Genomic DNA, 19,102 nt, shown 5'->3' with positions numbered 1-19,102 from the left:
CGACTGCTATGGTAGAAGAGTGTTGCGCCACCATCTCAAGCAGTGCAGAAGCGAACAATCTTCAAATGATCATAACTCAATCAATCAAGGGGAATTGTAAGCGCGCTTGTTAGACGGACCGGAAGGGTCGGCCGAGGATAAGGGGAGAGGTCTCCGGGGAGAGCCGTCTCCAGCGATCGTACAGACAAGTAACTTCCCCCCCACAGACGGACACCACACCAGGATAAGGTTTAACAATACTTTATAAGCAATTCTTTAAGTACGGTAAAATGATACAAGGAGGTCTGGACTCAGGGGTCCCCTCGATTCTGGTCTCTGGATTGGGAAAAGGGGTAGCGGGACAGTCTTGTTACCAATAGATGAAAATATTTCTCAATCCTCGAGCTCGGCGTTCTAGATGATCGGGCCGCGGCGGAGCCAGCAGGTCCCGGGATGGATGAAGGAAGCGACGGTCCGCGGCGGAGCCAGCAGGTCCCGATGGAGATGGTAGTTACAAACGGTCCGCGGCCACGCCAGCAGGTCCCGACGACGATGAAGGTTTACGAAGGTTGCGGCAGCGCCAGCAGGCAGGACGATAGTTCGCAAGGCAGAGCTACGGCAGCGCCAGTAGCCCGTCAAGGATGAGTTCTTCTCTGCGTCTCTCGACTCCAGGATACAACTGTCTTCCTGCTCTGGAGCTGCCCCAGTTATAGGGCTGGTGCCCTTTGATGTCCGGACCCTCGCACTTGGAGGTCGGGAGGTCCAGGATGAGGGAGTCCAGACACCCAGCAGGGGGGTGGAGCCAGCGCCCGGGGAGGTTGTGGGCGAGCGGTACCTGGCGGGGGAGAGCCATCGACACCTCTTTCTCCCATTGACCTGCCAAGTAGTCCGCTCACCTCCTGGGTGGATGGTGGTGCCGGGATGTCTGAGGCCTGGCCAGGCCCAGGGTTGGGGTCGATCGGGGGCCACGCGGCCTCGTGGTGGAGTGTCCAAGATGGCGCCCAGGCTGGGCGCGCGGGCCGGTAGTGGATCGGGCCCACGAGGTCGATATGTTCAGAGGCAAGGGTCCCGGAGGGGACGGAACACGTGAAGTGGTGGTGTGTGACACTTGAGGGACCGGGCTCGGGCCTGGTCTGGCCGAGGGGGAGCGGCCCTTCACGTGGCCTGTCCAACATGCGTCCCCCCCAGCTGAAGGCGGGGAGAGTCACCCATCCTCTTGGGGACTCTCCTCGTCGAGGCGGAAAAAGCGGGACAGGCCATCCGCGTTGGCGTGATCTGGCCCAGGCCGGTGTTCAACAGTGAAGTCCATCCCTTGTAGGGAGATGGACCAACGTAGTAGTTTTGGGTTCTCCCCCCGCATCTGCATCAGCCACTGCAGGGGTCGATGGTCGGTCTGCACCCGGAAGTGTGTGCCAAAGAGGTAGGGCCGGAGCTTTTTGAGGGCCCATACCACGGCGAAGGCCTCCCTCTCGATGGTGCTCCAGCGTTGTTCTCGAGGTAGGAGTCGCCTGCTGATGAAGGCCACTGGCTGATCAAGGCCTTCGGTGTTCAATTGAGACAGGACCGCCCCAATGCCGTGGTCGGAGGCATCCGTCTGGACGACGAATTCCCGGCTGTAGTCGGGGGCCTGGAGCACAGGGGCGGAGCACATGGCGGCCTTCAGTTGTTCGAAGGCTGTTTGACAATATGGGGTCCAGTTGACCTTCTTGGGTTGATTTTTGGACGTGAGTTCTGTGAGGGGCCCCACTATGGTACCATAGTCTTTCACGAACCGTCTGTAATAGCCCGTGAGTCCCAGAAAGGCGCGTACCTCGGTCTGGGTGATGGGGGGCTGCCAGGACTGGATGGCGGCAATCTTGAGCTGCAGAGGGGCCACCAGGCCGCTTCCCACCTGGTGTCCGAGGTAGGTTACGGACCCCTGACCAATTTGGCATTTGCTGGCCTTGATCGTGAGGCCAGCTCGCTGAAGGGCCTGTAGCACCGCTCGGAGGTGGTGGAGGTGGTCGGACCAATGGTGGCTGTACACAGCGATGTCGTCTAGGTAGGCGGCGCTGAATCCTTCGAGCCCGGCCAAGACCTGATTGACGAGCCGCTGAAATGTTGCTGGAGCATTCTTCATGCCGAAGGGCATGACCTTGAAATGATAATGGCCATCAGGAGTGGAAAATGCAGATCGTTCTTGGGCCCGGGGTGTGAGGCTGATCTGCCAGTAGCCCGCCGTCAGGTCGAAAATACTGAGGTAGCGGGCAGCTCCCATGCGGTCGATTAGCTCGTCTGCCCGGGGGATGGGGTGTGCGTCCGTTCTGGTGACCGCATTCAAGCCCCGGTAGTCGACGCAGAACCGGAGTTCCGGTGTGGTGCCGGGAGGGGCTGCTTTGGGGACCAGTACTACTGGGCTGGCCCAGGGGCTGTCTGAGGGCTCAATGACCCCGAGCGTGAGCATTTTGGTTACTTCTTCCTGGATGCAGGCCCGTACCCGATCTGGCACGCGGTAGGCCCGGTGGCGGATAGGGGGGCTGTCCCCCGTGTCCACGTCGTGCACACACCAGGAAGTGACCCTTGGGGTGAGGGAAAACAGGCCGGCGAACTGCAACAGAAGGTCTCGACATTCTTGGCGTTGTTCCAGGGTGAGGGCCTCCGAGAGTCGGACCCCATCCACGGAGCCATCTTTCTCCCGAGTCCGTAGGAGGTCAGGGAGGGGTTCGGAGTCTTCTTCGGCTCCATTGTCTGTGGCCATCAGGAGGCTGAGTTCTGAACGTACAAAGTGGGGTTTCAGTCTATTAGCGTGGAGGACTCGGAGGGGGTTCCGTGAAGATTCCATGTCGATGAGATAGGTGACAGGACCCTTGCGCTCGACTACTTTGAAGGGCCCCGTCCACTTGTCTTGCAGGGCGCAGGGTTCGGTGGGGGACATCACCCATACCTGTTGTCCGGGTTCAAATTCGATGGAGGAGGCATTTTGGTCATACCACTTTTTCATGTCCTCTTGACTGGCCTCCAAGTTTGCTTTTGCCAGCTCTCTGAACCGTCGGGTCTGGTTGCGGAGGGTTAGGAGGTATTTGAAGACATCTGGAGGGTTCTTTAGAGGGGGCATTTCCCAGCCTTCCTTGACTAGACTGAGAGGCCCCCGTACGGGATGTCCATACAATAATTCAAACGGGCTGAAGCCGAGGGACTTCTGGGGGACCTCTCGATATGCAAAGAGGAGGCACGGCAGCAGCACATCCCACTGGCGACGGAGGGGCTCTTCCAACCCCCCAATCATCCCTTTGAGCGTGCGGTTGAACCGCTCAATGAGTCCGTTTCCTTGAGGGTGATAGGGGGTCGTGAATCGGTAGGTGACCCCACACTGTTGCCAGAGGGACTTCATATATTTGGAAATAAAGTTCGTGCCTCTGTCGCTGACGACTTCTCGGGGGAAGCCCACACGGGAGAAGATCCCCATCAGGGCCCGGCCGACTACCGGGGCTGTCACAGTTCGCAGGGGAACAGCCTCGGGGTAGCGGGTGGCGTGGTCCACCAGTACCAGGATGAACCGATGTCCTTGTTTTGTACGGGGGTCCAGGGGCCCCACAATGTCTATCCCGACCCTCTCGAACGGGGTGGTGACCACGGGAAATGGTTGCAGGGGGGCTTTTAGTTTGCGGCCGCTCTTTCCACTGGCTTGGCACGTGGGGCAAGATCGGCAATGCTGGAGTACATCATTCCTCATTTTGGGCCAGAAGAAGTGGGTCACTAGGCGGCTGTAGGTTTTATCCTGACCCAGGTGTCCAGCCAGGGGGACATCGTGGGCCAGGTTTAGCAAGAAGTCTCTAAAACGGAGGGGCACCACTAGCACTCGGCTGGCCCCCAGCTCCGCGATCCTTTGTTCACTGTATAGCAGATCATTGTCCCAGTAGATCCAATGTGTTCCGGAGGTATCCCCTGCGCTCTGGGCGAGGGCTTGTTGGCGGAGTCCCTCGAGGGAGGGACAGGTCTTCTGCTCTTGGCGAAACTGCTCCTGTGTGGGCCCCCCCTCTTGATGCCACTGGTCGAGGCCAGCGAGGTCCGGAGGTTGAGCTGGTTCTGGGGGGACGGCACGGTCGGTGTCTTCGACTGGGGCGACCGGGGGAGGAGGCGCCGGCCATTCGGGTTCCTCCGGTCGGGGATTGGCACGGGCGGCCATGGACCGGGTGGTGACGCACGCCCAGTCCGGGATGCCTAACATCCCCAGGTGTTCTCTTCGTTCTACGGCTGCCCACAGAGAGCTTTCAAGGTCATTTCCCAGGAGGCAGTCTACGGGGGCATCATCCCGGACCGTCACTTTCAACATGCCGGAGACCCCTCCCCATTCGAAAGGGACGCAGGCCATCCGACACAGACTTTCTGAGTTATCGGCTGAACGGACAGGGCAGAGAATGTTTGGTAGGAACTGTTCTGGGGTCACCAGGTGACAGCGGACGGCTGTTACACTGGCCCCGGTGTCACGGAGGGCTTCGGCCTGGCGTCCATTGATGCTCACCCATTGGCTGTACTTCCGGGTGTTAGCGGGTAGGGGGACCCGCGGGACCATGTCTTTCCCCCCTAAGCATGCTAGAGCCATGGCGGCTGGCTCCCATTCTTGATGCTCTTGCTCATATTCTTCCTGCTCCTCGGAGATCTGTTCTTCCCCCAGGGCAGCAGCGGCCACTTGGCGGGGTCTTGGGCTCTGGTACTGTGGGCAATTTGGGTCGTTTGCATAGTGGCCGACTCGTTGGCATCGGTGACACGTGACATTGGCTCTGTATCCCGGTCGCGCCGGGGTGCTGCCCCGGTTGGCCGGGGGGTTGGTGCTGGTAGCGGGGGCGACCGGAGCGTTGTCTCTTCCTCGTCCTTGGCCCCCTCCTCCTCCTCGGGGACGGTGCTGACCGTTGTTGTTCCGGTTCTGTTCATAGGATCCATTTCGGCCCACTCTGGTGATTTCCCACCGGTCAGCCTCGGCTGCGAGCTGCCGTGGATCAGTCAATTTGCTGTCGAGGAGGTGCTGCCGGAGCTCAATGAAGCAATTGTTTGATAGATGCTCCCACACCATGAGATTGAATAGTTGTTCGTAAGTTGTGACATTGCTTCCTTTGATCCAGCCCTCGAAGGCTCGGCTAAAATAGTTCACGTAGTCCACCCAAGTTGTACCCGGGATGCGGGTGCAGTCTCGGAACCTCTGACGGTACATCTCGGGTGTGAGCCCATAGCGGGTGAGGAGGGCAGCTTTCATGTGGTCATAGGAGGTCATCTGATGGTCCGGGAGCTGTAGCAGGGCATCGCGGCCCTCATTGAGGAATCTCCCCCATAGACCGGCTCCCCAGTCGCTTCGATCGATCCGGTGGGCGGTCATAGCGATTTCGTAGGCCTTGAACCATTGCTGGATGTCGTCCTCTCGGAAGTATTCTCGAACGACATCCTTGGGGATGTGTACCTTCTTATCTGTTGTCCCTGGGGTGTGGGGTTGCTCGGGCACCCCTAATTCTTTGTTCTGCTTGCGTAAGTCTATCTCAGCTAATTTGCGCTCGTGTTCATATGCCAGTCTCTTTTCCTCGAGCTCCCTTTGTCTCTGTTTTTCCTCTCTTTCTTCTCGGAGACGCAGGTGCTCTAAGCTCAGTTTTTGTTCGGCCAACTTAAGTTCAACATCCATTTTGAGCCGGGCCATTTCTAGTTCATGTAGTCGTGTTCTTTCTCGTTCCTGGATCTCGTCTTGCGAGAGACCCGTTCTTCGCTCCTCGGGGGCCGTGGTGTTTTTTTCTACTGCTGCGATGTTTTGGTCGGTGGTTCCGACGGCCCCGGTTTCTGCCCAGGACTCTAGGGCATGCTTGAAATCGTCTTTGGTACTTAGACCGGTGGTAGCGATACCTAGTTCGATGCAGAATTGTTTTAATTCACGATGGCTGTACTCGTCCAATTTCTCCATCTGAAATTTCTCGGTGGATCCGCTTTCTTTGGTTGTCATCGTGATTTCGTCGTGGGGTGAGCTACTTTCTGTACGATTATGCGGTGATTCGGATCGCGCCGCTGGCCACCAATGTTAGACGGACCGGAAGGGTCGGCCGAGGATAAGGGGAGAGGTCTCCGGGGAGAGCCGTCTCCAGCGATCGTACAGACAAGTAACTTCCCCCCCACAGACGGACACCACACCAGGATAAGGTTTACCGATACTTTATAAGCAATTCTTTAAGTACGGTAAAATGATACAAGGAGGTCTGGACTCAGGGGTCCCCTCGATTCTGGTCTCTGGATTGGGAAAAGGGGTAGCGGGACAGTCTTGTTACCAATAGATGAAAATAGCTCTCAATCCTCGAGCTCGGCGTTCTAGATGATCGGGCCGCGGCGGAGCCAGCAGGTCCCGGGATGGATGAAGGAAGCGACGGTCCGCGGCGGAGCCAGCAGGTCCCGATGGAGATGGTAGTTACAAACGGTCCGCGGCCACGCCAGCAGGTCCCGACGACGATGAAGGTTTACGAAGGTTGCGGCAGCGCCAGCAGGCAGGACGATAGTTCGCAAGGCAGAGCTACGGCAGCGCCAGTAGCCCGTCAAGGATGAGTTCTTCTCTGCGTCTCTCGACTCCAGGATACAACTGTCTTCCTGCTCTGGAGCTGCCCCAGTTATAGGGCTGGTGCCCTTTGATGTCCGGACCCTCGCACTTGGAGGTCGGGAGGTCCAGGATGAGGGAGTCCAGACACCCAGCAGGGGGGTGGAGCCAGCGCCCGGGGAGGTTGTGGGCGAGCGGTACCTGGCGGGGGAGAGCCATCGACACCTCTTTCTCCCATTGACCTGCCAAGTAGTCCGCTCACCTCCTGGGTGGATGGTGGTGCCGGGATGTCTGAGGCCTGGCCAGGCCCAGGGTTGGGGTCGATCGGGGGCCACGCGGCCTCGTGGTGGAGTGTCCAAGATGGCGCCCAGGCTGGGCGCGCGGGCCGGTAGTGGATCGGGCCCACGAGGTCGATATGTTCAGAGGCAAGGGTCCCGGAGGGGACGGAAAACGTGAAGTGGTGGTGTGTGACACTTGAGGGACCGGGCTCGGGCCTGGTCGGGCAGAGGGGGAGCGGCCCTTCACGTGGCCTGTCCAACAGCGCTACTCACCTGTGAGGGTCTCAAGGCGCAGGGGGGGGGGGCGGGGGAGCGCTGATTTGTTAGCTGAAGCGCCAGGTCTTGAGGGTCTTCCTGAAGGTGTTCAGGGAGGGGGCACCTCTGATGTCTGCCCGTAGTACGTTCAAGGTCCTGGATGCAATGTGGGAGAAGGGTCTTCAGCCTGCTCTGGCTCTGTGGATGTGCGGGGTTAAGGACAGTGCAAGGTTAGAAGATCTGATGTCTCATTTGGGTATGTGGAAGTTGATTCTGTTGTTAAGGTATTTGGTTACGTTGCTGTGTAGGCATTTGTAGGCGTAAGTGATGATTTGGAATGTGACTCTTTACTCCACAGGGAGCCAGTGGAGTCTACATAGGTGTTGGCTGATGTGTTTGTGCCGGGGGATGCGGAGGACGAGTCTGGTGGCGATGTAATTCAATGTCTAGAGTTTGCGAAGTATGAATTTGTAAATGCTGGCATAGAGTGCGTTTCCGTAGTCCACTCTGCTGTTGATGAGGGCATTGGTGACTGTCTTCCTTGACTCCGGGGAGTTACCTTTGAAGGTCTTGTGGAGGATGAAAAGGGTGTTGAAGCAGCTGGAGATGACGGTGTAGACCTGTCGTTTCATGGCGAGGAATGGACGAGTACGATGCTGGGGTTTCTGGCGTGGTCCAATGGGGTAGGTGGGCTTCCTGGGGCAGAGGCAAACCGGTGTTGTCCCATGCTGAAGGTGTTGTTACAAGGACGAGGACTACGGTCTTCTCAGTGTTGAGCTTCAAGCAGCTGTTGGTCATCCAGACTGCAACGTCCGGCATTCCTTTATGGAAGTTGAGTCTGGCGGTGGACGGGTCTTTGCTAAGGGAGAGGACGAGCTGGGTGTCATCAGTGTAGGATACGATGTTGAGGCAGTGTTGTCGGACAATGGTGTCGAGAGGGCCATGTAGATGTTGAAGAGATTCTGGCTCAGAGATAACCCCTCTGGCATTCTGCAAGTGATTTATTTGGGATCAGAGATGTCAGGACCCAAACCCTGGGTTCCGTCCTCTACAATCCAACCACAATGCTCACTGGACGTAATGCCTGGTCGAAGAAGATGCAGACCTGGAGACTCAAGATGGCCGCCGCTGTGGCCATGGTAGGGGCTAAGTAGGCGCGCTAGTCTCTCAGGCTCTTAGCTTCTGTGAACTAATGTGAAGCGTGAGAACCCGGAGAAATGCGCACTTCACTAAAGACTACCGCAAGAGAAGTTCATTTCATGACTATCAGTTAATTCCTGTCAGAAAGGTGACAGATTTATAGAGTTAATCTCATGCCCCCAGTTTTAACTCTGAAAATACGTCTTTTAAGCTTCGGAACCCGGCGCATGATTCAAGCGCAGGTTGTCAAGTCTTCGGAGAGCGGCATTGAGAGGAGCCGTTATCGAGTGGTTATTCAGAGGAGGAGGTGTCAAGACATCAAGCGGAGAAAGAGGAGGAGGAGAGCTATTTGACGGTCCCGGACGAGGCAGGGTCAAAGAGACAGTTCCTGAGCGACGAAGTTAAGCGCTGGAACACAGACACAAATAGAGCTAAGTGACGAAAGAAAGATTAATAGACTTTTAGTACGAGTTTAATCTCTTGAACTTACCGTTCATTTTTTGAAGGAAAAGAGGATTACAGTCATTTGGTAGTACCTGCGAAGAAACAAAAGAAAAAGACATTATAAATGAATATGGACAACACGCAGTTCAGCAATAGAAATGTAAATTCTATGTACATATGTTAGAAACTCACCAAGGAATTTAGGAGTGTTTATGAACTCAGCAAATCTGTTTAAGACAAGAAAAAGACAAGGTTAGAAATCAAGGAGGAGTTCAACTGAATACAAGAAAACTCCAGAAACTCCAATAGACAGCATTCTCCACATATAGTGAAGAAAGTGCACTTACAGTGAGCAATACCCCAATCAGTTAGGAATCATTAGAGGGAGAGATATAAATATATATAAATCGATACTTGTTCTTTTCTCTTTCACTAGTGAAAACTAATGGAGGAGAACAGATTCACAACACATATAAGAAGAGGAGCTAAGGTTCAACCGTAAAATGGTGGGTGAGAGAAAATAAAGGATTAGAACTCAATAGGGAGAGTAGGAGGTTAGGATTATAATGATGTATTATTATTTCTAGGTTTCCATCTGCAAGGCAGCACCAAGAGTAGCTGAACGAGGAGGCCAACGCAGGACCAGTCTTTTCTCTGTTTGTTATTTTATCTAATTCCCCCGTCCCTTGAGGTAATGATGGAGGGTTCTGTGTAAAGATCCACCAGCATTGCCAAGAGGGGCTTGGGTTTTAGCATCTCTGTTCCTGTGCTGTAGCTGAGAGTCAAGAGTAAGTTTAAGGTCCTGACGGAGTGAAGTGCCCAAGTTGACTTCACACCCGAACAGAGATGGCGCAAGGAATTGATCTCCAATCCTTAGGAACAATCTTAGATGCAATACAAAAGGAATTGGGAGTGGTTAGGGAGGAGAATCGAAACTTGAGACAAGAGGTAGTTAGTGCCAGAAAAGAGACAGCCAAATTGGCGTTAAGGTTGCGTCAACCCAGTAGTTTAGAGAGGGAGGCCATGAATCCAGTATTAGAGACCACCAATAGGACAACCACACAAGTTATACACTCCCTCTCCCCAGTTATACCATTGGCAGCTTCAGAGAGATTTAGTGGGGACCCACAGAAGGCGCAGATATTCCTCTCCCAATGCTCATTACACTTCATGTGCCGCCCTTCAATCTTCCCAGACGCGCAGTCTAGAGTAGCTTTCATACTCTCTTATCTAAGCAGGGATGCGGCTTCGTTGTCCATGCCATTAGTCACACGGGATGACCCTTTGTTGAGGAATTTTGAAGATTTCAAAAGAGAATTCTTACGGATATTTGACCGACGGAGAATTTCTCAAGTGGTGTATAACGAATTGCTTGACTTACGACAAGGAAACCGAGACTTAATCGCATATCTGGCTCAGTTCAACAAGTTAGTGGTGGAGACCGATTGGCCAGAAAGCAAGAGAGCGGCGATATTCTATCATGGATTGAGAGATGAATTAAAAGACACCTTGGCCCAGATTCCAAATCGGCCTACCAAGGTATCAGCACTCATAGATTTGGTGTTGGAAATCGATTTCTGCCAGGGAGAGAGACAAGGAGAAAAGAAAAGGGATTTCAAGGTGATACCTCCAAGATTTGATCGGGCTCGGTCAGATGGAGCTAGAACCTCAGAGACTCACTCTGGAGCTGAACCAATGCAAATCGGAACAATAAGAGGCCCATTGACCAAGGAAGAGAAGGAGAAAAGAAGGGCAAATAATCATTGCATGTATTGTGGGTCCGGAAACCATTTAGTTCGAGATTGCCCAGGAAAGCCCAGGAGTACCTTCAAGCCGAAGGAAAACTAACTGTACCACCTGTGGGAGGAGTTGAGCAGGTGAGTGCGATTCAAGGAATAACTCCGCATGAGTATCAAGTGGCAAATACACTACAGTCGGCGGCCCCGCATTTAGTCATGACCATGGAAGTGAAGTTCGGACAAACCACCTTAACAGTTTGCCGCTAAGGTTTGCCGCTAAGGTGGGAATCCAGGCAATCCAAAAGTTAAAGACCGAGCCTGTTCGTGCAGTGGATGGGACGAATCTTTCTTCAGGACCAATCGTAAGTCACACAGAAGTAATCCAATTGACGGCCAATGACAGTCATCAGGAAAAGATCCAGTTTCATTTAATAGATGCTCCCCAGTTTCAGCTGATTCTTGGTCTCCCGTGGCTGACGGAGCATAATCCTACCATCAACTGGAGTTCCAGAACTGTAGTATTGGATTCAAGTTACTGTTGAGAGAATTGTTTAGATTCCAAGTCTGAACGGGTAAGGAACAACCCAGCCTTATCCTTATGCTCCATCGAGCATTCTGTGTGAGTGATTAACGTTCAGGAGATACCTGAAGAATATAAAGAGTTTGCGGACGTCTTTAACGAGGTGGAAGCAGAACAGTTACCTCCGCATAGAGTTTACGACTGCAAGATTGAACTGGAGCCAGGATCCAACTTGCCATGTAGTCGTGTCTATGCCTTGACCAAGAAAGAGCACCAACATCTAAAAGAGTACCTGGATAAATACCTTGCCAATGGTTTCATCCGACCGTCACGGTCTCCTGTTTCATCTCCCTTATTTTTCATGCCGAAGAAGGAGGGAGAATTGCGAACGTGCATTGACTACAGAGCCATTAACAAGATAACTAAGAAGAACCGGTATCCATTGCCATTGATTTCAGTGCTTTTGGACCAAGTGAAGGGAGCGCAAGTCTACACTAAGCTCGATTTGAGAGGAGCCTATCATCAGGTTCGAATGCGAGAAGGAGATGAGTGGAAGACGGCATTTCGAACTAGATTTGGGCTTTTTGAATATCAAGTGATGCCCTATGGACTGTGTAACGCTCCTGCAGCCTTTCAGCACTTCATCAACGACGTCCTGAAGGAATTCATCGACCAGTGTGCGATAGTGTACATTGATGACATCCTCATTTATTCCTCTGACGTGGAGAAGCATCACGAACAAGTGAAGAGAGTGTTATGGAAGCTGCAGGAGAACAAATTGTTTGTTAAACTAGAAAAATGTGCGTTTGACGTATCACAGGTGGAGTTCTTGGGTTTCGTGTTGTCGCCCTCTGGAATTCTGATGGATCAACGTAAGGTGGAGGCGGTGAAGAGCTGGGAATCCCCGAGGAGCGTAAAAGAAGTTCAAAGTTTCATTGTATTCGTCAATTTCTATCGGAGATTTATTAGCGAGTTCTCCAGGAAAATTCTTCCCCTCACGAGACTGTTGAGGAAAGGAACTAAATTTGAGTGGACAAAGGAGTCGGAGGAGGCCTTTCAATCTTTAAAAGAGGACTTCACTACAGCGCCAGTCTTGTTGCATGCTGACCCATCGGAGCCATTTTATGTAGAGACCGATGCATCGGATCTAGCTGTAGGAGGAGTGTTATCGCAGCGACATAAGACCACAGGCCAACTACATCCGGTAGCTTACCAATCAAGAAAGTTGACTCAGGCCGAGATAAACTATACGATCACTAAGAAAGAGTTGTTGGCTATTAAAGACGCCTTTAAGAAGTGGAGGCACTACTTGATGGGAGCCCGGCACCAAGTAACAGTGTTCACCGATCATCGTAATTTGAAGTTTCTGAAAACAGCCAGAACTCTTACACCACGACAACTAAGATGGTCCTTGTATTTCGCTGACTACGATTTCGTGATCACATTCCGTCCTGGAGCCCAAAATGGAAAGGCAGATGCCTTGTCAAGGATTGGTACAGAATTGCAGAAGATCGTTCCCGACATTCAGCCAATCATTCCCAGTGACAAAATCATAGGAGCCATCACATCCATCCGACTACAAGAATCGATTGCGGACATCATGAGCCCGGAGGCTATGCAGAGTTGGGCGGAGGAGGATGCCAACAGAAAAATCATTCAACAAATGCCTTATCATCAAGACGCTTTGTATCTTCCAACCACAGAGTTGCAGCAGCAAGTCATGCATGAATGCCATGATGATAAATTAGCTGGTCACCAAGGAGAAGCTAAGACCGCGGAGATAATTAAAAGACATTACTGGTGGCCTAGGATGACAACAGATATAGAGAAGTATGTTAAGTCTTGTGAGATTTGCGCACAGGGGAAATCTGAATGGCAGGCTCCTAAGGGGTTATTACAACCTCTACCCACACCTCCCCAGTCATGGCACACAGTTACATTAGATCTTATCACGGACCTACCTGTTAGTCAAGGGTATGACACCATCCTGTTGGTGGTGGACGCCTTTTCAAAAATGGCCCACTTTACAGCCTTAAAATGGGTTCCTTCAGCCAAACAGTTAGCAGCCCACTTTAGCTCCCAGATTGTCAAACTACATGGGATTCCTAAGATTGTCATCTCATATAGGGGTTCCCAATTCGTGTCCCATTTTTGGAGGGCCTTTATGGATGGGTTGGGAACAGAAGTCAGATTCTCCACTAGTTACCACCCAGAAACAGATGGGCAGACAGACAGGGTGAACCAAGAACTGGAGCAATATTTACAATTGTTTTTGTTGAAAGAGGAAGGGACCTGGTCGGATTATTTGTGGACAGCAGAATTTGCCCACAATAATGTGAGAAACATTTCGACAGGCTATTCCCCTTTATTCTTGAACTATGGTAGGCACCCAAATGCTACCATACGACAAATGGAAGCAGAAGTCCCAGCAGTCAAGGAAGTGATGTTGCACCTGCTTCAAATTCAACAAAGAGCTGTAGACAATCTACGAGTAGCCAAAGAAAAGTATAAAAGATACGCCGATAGGAAAAGACGCAAGGAACCATCCTTGACTAATGGAGACCAGGTTTGGCTGAATACCAGAAATTTGAGGTTGAAGGGAAACAGGAAGTTTCAACCTCGATTTATCGGTCCTTATCCTATCGAGGAGCAAATCAATCCAGTAACTTATCGTCTGAAATTACCACCAAGGTTCAAGGTACACCCAGTTTTCCAGGTTTCATTGTTAAAGAAGGCCCCTGCAACCCTGAGGTGCCAATTACCCCTGAAACCAATCCAGCTGGAAACAGGAACTGAGTACGTCGTGAAAGAAATGTTGGATTCCAAGAGATTGAGAGGGAAGTTGTACTATTTAATAGACTGGAAGGGTTACGGCCCAGAAGAGTGATCCTGGGAACCAGTGGAGAATGTAAATGCACCAAGGTTAATTAGATCCTTTCATCCACGATTTCCCACCAAGCCAGGAATGGGAGGACCTACGTTGTTGGGGGGTACTGTCAGGACCCAAACCCTGGGTTCCGTCCTCTACAATCCAACCACAAAGCTCACTGGACGTAATGCCTGGTTGAAGAAGATGCAGACCTGGAGACTCAAGATGGCTGCCGCTGTGGCCATGGTAGGGGCGCTAGTCTCTCAGGCACTTAGCTTCTGTGAACCAATGTGAAGCGCGAACGCCCGGAGAAATGCGCACTTCACTAAAGACTACCGCGAGAGAAGTTCATTTTCACGACTAGCAGTTAATTCCTGTCAGAAAGGTGACAGATGTATAGAGTTAATCTCATGCCCCCAGTTTAACTCTGAAAATACGTCTTTTAAGCTTCGGAACCCGGCGCACGATTCAAACGCGGGTTGCCAAGTCTTCGGAGAGCGGCATTGAGAGGAGCCGTTATCAAGTGGTTATTCAGAGGAGGAGGTGTCAAGACGTCGAGCGGAGAAAGAGGAGGAGGAGAGCTAATTGACGCTCCCGGACGAGGCAGGGTCAAAGAGACAGTTCCTGAGCGACGAAGTTCAGCGCTGGAACACAGACACAAATAGAGCTAAGTGATGAAAGAAAGATTAATAGACTTTTAGTACGAGTTTAATCTCTTGAATTTACCGTTCATTTTTTGAAGGAAAAGAGGATTACAGTCATTTGGTAGTACCTGCGAAGAAACAAAAGAAAAAGACATTATAAATGAATATGGACAACACGCAGTTCAGCAATAGAAATGTCAATTCTATGTACATATGTTAGAAACTCACCAAGGAATTGAGGAGGGTTTATGAACTCAGCAAATCTGTTTAAGACAAGAAAAAGACAAGGTTAGAAATCCTGGAGTAGTTCAACTGAATACATGAAAATTCCAGAAACCCCAATAGACAGCATTCTCCACATATAGTGAAGTAAGTGCAGGAGACCCTGTCGCCGCTATTTTTTTAGATGCCGAGAAGGCCTTCGACAGGGTCTCCTGGGAGTATCTGTGGAAGGCCCTGGAATGGGCAGGAATAGGCAATGGATTTATAAAGGCAATACAGGCACTCTATAAATACCCATCCGCCAGGATAAGAATTAATAAATCTTATACGAAGGCATTCCAGATTAGGAGAGGGACAAGGCAGGGATGCCCGGCCTCGCCTCTATTGTTTGCCATTTATTTGGATCCTTTTTTAAGAATGCTCGCCCATAACTATAGGATTCCTAGAGTTAGGCTGCATTGTTCGCTTATGCGGACGATGTAGCCATTACAACTCCAGTACCGGGGGGGCACTGCTTGAAATAGAGCAAGAGGCAAGGAAGTTTGGGGGATTTTCTGGCTACCTCATAAACAGAGGAAAGACACAGGTAGTGCAGAATAGGTTCACAGTATTCCAGGATACGAGGGTAGTGTCGAAAGCAATGTACTTGGGGGTTAGGATGTCAGCGGATTTGGACAAATTAATTGAGATTAATATGGAGCCACTTTTAGGGAAGGTCAAAAGAAATACGGAGAGAATTAACAACTTACATTTGACGCTAATGGGGCGAATCAATCTGATTAAAATGGTTACCTTCCCGAAATTCTTATACATCTTCAGAGCGATTCCCCTGTATTTTGATGGCATATGGTTCAATAGGATAGAAACAATTTTGAATAAGTTAATTTGGGCACAAGGGAAGACACGAAGAGCCTACCGCTTTTTGACACTACCAAGGGAGAAGGGGGGCTGGGGGGGCGCCCGATTTTAGGCTGTACTATTGGGCAGTTGCCCTTCAATATTCTCAAGGGCTTTTAGGTGGTAGGGTCCAGAATGGTGAGAGAGAGGGCTGTGTGAACATCTATGAAGCATTATTGGGGAAGGAGGCAGAGAATGCCCTACTAAACACAGTGGAGTATGCCTACTACAAACACACTAGGTTCAAGACCCTAAGTGCAGTATATAGAATCTGGAAGGCAGTGGGGAAAAAGCTAGGAATTGGCAGAGTCAATAGGTATTTGAGGCTGTATACAAACAATGATCTTCCTGCAGATGTCTTCAGGGATTCAGTTATGAGGGATTGGGATGGTAAGGGGATTAAGAAATTAGGGGACTTGTTGGATGTAAAAGGGGTGTTCTTACAGTTTCAGGACATTCAGACGAGATTTAAGATAACAGGTAACAATTTTTTTAAATACCTTCAAGTGAGGAGCTATTTTCATAAGAAGGAGGGTGGTCCAATAGGGTTATCACACTGCAGGATTATGGACTATCTGGAGAATAGCATACGCGGCACGATTAGGCAACTGTATGCAGAGCTCTATGTACTAAAAACAGATGATAGAGAAAAATATGCCAATAAGTGGGTGGAACAAGTGGGGGCGCACCCTGAGGGTTTACAAGCTTCATTAGACTTAGGTCGGTCTGTGCTGTGCTCAGCGAAGTTACAAACCCAGCACTGTAAAACAGTCTATTCTTTGTACCACACACCGGCTAGAATTGCCCAGTGGGGGGGAAGCACCGGAATAACCTGCCCCAGGTGTAACTCAAATGGAGCTTATATTACACACATGTTTGCACAATGCCCTCAACTCTATACATTAAAACTGGCAATCAAAGAATTTCTGGAGGGCTCCTTGGGGCTGAAGATTAAATTAACAGATGAGCTGATAATGCTAGGGGTAAGGGTAGGGGATAATACCGAATACCCTAATTTTTGTTTATGGTCACCGCAGTCCTCAGGATTATTATTGCAAGGGCCTGGCTAGACAAGACGGCACCTACATTCCAGACATGGATAGCAAGACTTCTCTCCACATACAATATGGAGAAAGACATCTATGATAGAAAAGGCAGAAGGGCAAGGGCATTGGGGGGGTAGGATTTGGTTTCTTATGGAGCAATGGAAGAATAGGGGGAAATAGGCGTTATAATCTGTTTTTTCCCTGTTTTTTTTTTTTTGTGTTCGACTTTTTTTGCTCTTTCTCTCGAGTGATGGTCTTTATGTGTATGTTATATTTGTACTGTAAAAATGTATTGGATCAATTGGAAAAATGTTGGGGGGGGGGAATTTAATAAAAAATATTTTAAAAAAAAAATCAGAGCAAGTTTTTATGAGACATTCATGTATTTGCAGTATTATTGTATCAGCCATTAATTGTTCCCTGCCAGTAATTGCTGATGACTCACTGATCGTTTCCTGCTGGTAATTGTGGATGACTCACTGATTGGTAATTACTGATGACTTGCTGATTGGTTCAAGGTGGCCCAATCTAATTTCCGGAGATTCATTGGCACCACACTTGCACCTACTATCTATTTAAACCTGAAATGTGTGCTTAGCCTGTTGCTCAAACCCACTCATCTGAGCTCCGGGTTTCTCCTGCTTTGAATCCTGCTCACCTTCTCACAGCAGCTCCAGCTCTTCTCATCGCAGCAACTCCTGTTGTCTTGCTTGTCACCCGGCCCAGCATCCTCCAGGCCCGCACATCAACCACTCAGTTCTTGAACCTTCTGTCAGCTGTGCTCTTCCTCCCCAAGCTGACTCAGTCTTCCTCCAGGCAAAGAGAAAAAAGGAAAGAAAAAACAAGATGAACTACACACGGAACCGCTACCTGATGATCAGATCTTAATCGATGTTCAGGTAAACTAATTCCTCTTCTAAAGGGAGGCGCAAATAGAACAGTGCAAGAGTTTGGAATTTTGTAACGAAAGACACAAAATGACTGTTCATAAATTTTGGGAATCATAATTAAATTGTAAGAAACAGATAGATAAATAGACCGGAGTGAACTGTGTCTTGCATATACTCTTGGCAACTCTTATCTCTTAGATTCGTTTGGAAAAAAGCATATTTATGCTAGATATACAAAACTCTATCTAAGGATTTGTTAAGACAGTTTCATTGTAAATATAAAGAACTCTGGATTCAGTGAGAACCAAGTTTGGTTTTGACCAAGGCTGAATCGTTTGCTAAATCAGTTAAAAGAACCCTGTTTTTAATTTGCCAATGTCCTCTCCAAGGACTGTTTTAAAAGGGTAATCAAATGTTCAATTAGCAAAAGTAATTAGTCAATATCTGTTTTTGCTTAACGATTGTGTATTAACATAACTTGTTCTTTCCAGAGGTCTTAAGCATTACCCTCCAGCCAAGGCGATCCAGTGTTCTGAGAGACTCGTGTGATCTGTTTGTTAGTCTCTCATTCCCAAGTCCCCTTTCCCCTTGGAAACTTTCACTGGGGCAGTGTGAATGCCATTCATTGCTACCAAGAAAAGGTCCTTCGTGGTAGTCTGGTTCCATCGTCACCCTATCAGAACTTCCCAGTGTTCAGGAAAGTGGCTTGTGACATGGGGTTAGTACCCATAGGGTCTGTCAATTGATTTTGAGGAAGTAGGGAATAACACCAATGGTCAAGGATCCATTAACCGAGGTATGAGAGGATTTGCCTGTTGAAACAATGGCCATGACTCGCATTAAGTGCTTCTGATTATGCTTTTTAGTCCTCATGTGAATCTGATGATTTTGTTGCACAGCATATTATTAATTTTGTTTGCTCTGACTGGTCTGGCACTTTCATCCAATATGGGATATCACACTCTCAAGGTTTTCCTAAGGATGAAATTGAAGTTATTTGTTGAAGTCCATCAGAATAAACGTCTGTGGTCTGTAGTTAGTGTATGATGCAGTCTTTACACTCGGTGTGAGTGCGGTATGCCACTTTTCTAGACTTGCTACACAAGGAAAGGGGGAGGAGTTATTGCTGTGAAGCCCCTTGATAGCTCATTCTAGAGTAAAGGAGTTACTCAAAGGGAGTGAAGGTGTTTTCTTTGCAGCAGACTCTGGGTTCTAATAATTTACTGCGTTTTGTGGGAGGTGGACCCATCTTGTGGTGTGAGGACAGTGGTGAGGAAGGAGATGGATGAGAAAATAATAAAAGGGAAATCTAGAAGATCCTCTCTCTTTCTGTGGTAAGTCTCAGCCTACATCACTGACGTCTACAAAATATCTTTTCCTGGCTCTTAAAGCATCACATTTATTTCTCTGAGGTTTAGAGGGATTGCACCTTTAAAAGTCCATCTGCCTTATATCAGTGTAATCAGGGTTGGACTGGGAGAGGAAAAACAAAAGTGGCCCACATTAGCTAACCAGATAGCGAAAAAATAGGCCCATATTTGCAAATAGGGCAGTTTTGCACTGCAAACACATACTGTCTGAGTGTTTTTTAAAGTGGGGGAGATAGCATGCATTTGAACTTGCTACAGACAATGTTTATGG

This window comes from Lissotriton vulgaris, chromosome 4_1 (assembly GCF_964263255.1).
Source record: "Lissotriton vulgaris chromosome 4_1, aLisVul1.2, whole genome shotgun sequence".
Lineage (NCBI taxonomy): Eukaryota > Metazoa > Chordata > Amphibia > Caudata > Salamandridae > Lissotriton > Lissotriton vulgaris.
Note: the sequence above shows the minus strand (reverse complement) of the source record.